The 2197-nt window shown below is 33.3% G+C and overlaps 1 protein-coding gene across 1 annotated transcript in view; it reads left to right on the top strand.

The window, feature by feature from the left end:
- The window catches only part of LOC125611214 (A-kinase anchor protein 9-like), a 35724-nt gene that overhangs the window by 24713 nt on the left and 8814 nt on the right, over positions 1–2197 (top strand). The gene's annotated exons all lie outside the window — the stretch shown is intronic.

Below are 2197 nucleotides of genomic sequence, written 5' to 3'. Positions count from 1 at the left end.
TAACACATGACAACTCTCTGTTTATGTGACTAGCTAGTGAGGTGCAGTAAGAGCCTGGTCACGGTATTTTCCAAATGAGTCTCAATTTGTTAAGTGCTAAAGTAAGGGACTAGGAGCTTTGTGACAGTTTTTAAAACTAACTGCAGAACAATTATTAATCTTAACCATGGATAATATTTAAATCCAATGACTTCTTCAGAATATTGTTAATAACTAAAATATTATGAACCAAATGAATACATTTAATCGTTAAATTGACACAAAATTAAGTGTAACATTTTTGTGAAATAACTAGTATCCCATTTTCCTCTTTAATATATTATCATTTGCTTCTTCTTCCTTTAACCTTGATTTATTTTCTTCATTTCTATAACAAAATGGCACTGCTGTGATATCTTTGTGCTTTCAGTTAAATACAGGCAAATAGCTCTGCACAGGATACTCTGAATAGCATCTGACAGTTTGGGGTAAGGTGCAGGCCATAAAGCTTTGATTTGATGTTTGAGATAAGTCATTCATTCATTCATTCATTCAGCGAAGTTTTGAGTGCCTACTATATAACAATTATTGTTCTAGATATTAGAGATACAGTGATAAGGGAAATGGACAAAATCCCTGCTCCCAGGAGCTCATAATTTAATGGCAGAGGCCAATAATAAATAGATGCATAGATGGTAATAACTGCTGTGTAAAAGAATAAAGGGAAGTACAGCATAATGAAGAAAGAGAGTATTTTATCGAGGAAAATTAGTAAAGGCCTCTCTGATAAAGTGATATGAATTCATATTCCTTAAAGAAGAGTGGGAGGCTAATACACAGGTAAATGGGAAAGAATGTTTAGGCAGGGGAATAGCAATTACAAAAGCCAGGGTGTGAGCTTGACAGAGGACAGGGCAGCTGGAGCAAGGACAGTGGAGAGAGGCATGGGAGAGAAGGTCAGAGTGTATCTGAAAAACCAGATTATATTCTGACCTCTTCTCTCCTTAACTCTTCATAAGATTTGGAGTCATAGGGGACAGTTTTTAACTTTTCATTCTAAAATAACTTTAAGCTTACAGAAAATTATAAAACTATGAGAGTTTCCATGTACCAACCACTCATTCAGCTTTCCCTAACATCAACATAGTGCATAACTATAATATAATTATAAAACTAAGAAATTAAAATTGCTGCAGTACTGTTAACTAAAGTATAAACTATTTAGATTTCATTGGTTTTTCCTATAATGACGTTTTTCTGTTCCAAGATTCATTCCCAGATCCTACATTGTACTTAGTTGTCATGTCATCTTTGGTTTCACCAGTCTCTGACAATACTTTAGTCTTTTGGTCAGTTATTTTTTAGAATGTTCCTCAGTTTGGATTTGTTTGATGTTTGTTGTGATTACATGAAGCCTGTATATTTTTGATACTACCAAAAAAATGCTGTGCCCATCTTGTGCTTCATGCCTGGTTACGTGAGTCAGTATGTCATTATTACAGGTAATGTTAATCTTCATTGCTTGTGATATCTGCTGGGTTTCTCAACTGTAATGTTTTCCCCTTTGTAATGAATAACTATCTTGGAGGAGGTACTTTGATACTATGCAAATAACCTTTTCTCCTTAACTTTCTTTCATCTAATATTCTTACATCCATTGTTGGATCTTGTATGCAGTAATTATTACTATGGTGTTCCAATGATAATTTTATACTTTCCTCATTGTTTTATTTATTTATTTAGCTGTATGAGCTATATCTTCACTTCTAATCAATATCAGTATAGATTCATGACTAATTTATCCTTTTAGTTGTAACCTAATACTTGGTTTTGTTTCAGCTTTGGCATTAAGAACTTTTTGAGGTACATCCTTTTGAAGTGTACTTGCTTTTTTGAGTATTGGTACTACAAGAAGCTTCAAACCCATCTTGTATTTTTCCTTCCCTAACTTTAGAATCAATCACTTCTTCATGAAATTCATATTTCTTTTATTGGAAAATACTATCTAGAAACCAAGATCTAGGTACTAGATATTCTCATTGTTACTAGGATGTCATTACTTCTAAGCCCTGTTAGTGGATAGTTTAAAAATATATCTTTGTATGCTAATCCTTCTATCTATATCTGAATCTCTCTGTATACATGTATAATTTAAAAATCCATAAATTCATTCTGAGCCCTCCAGTTCTGGTACCACAGCATTTGTTTTGCCCTGCCC

The sequence above is a fragment of the Marmota marmota genome, unplaced genomic scaffold, assembly GCF_001458135.2.
Source record: "Marmota marmota marmota unplaced genomic scaffold, marMar, whole genome shotgun sequence".
Lineage (NCBI taxonomy): Eukaryota > Metazoa > Chordata > Mammalia > Rodentia > Sciuridae > Marmota > Marmota marmota.
Note: the sequence above shows the minus strand (reverse complement) of the source record. Positions and strands in the feature narration are given on the sequence as shown.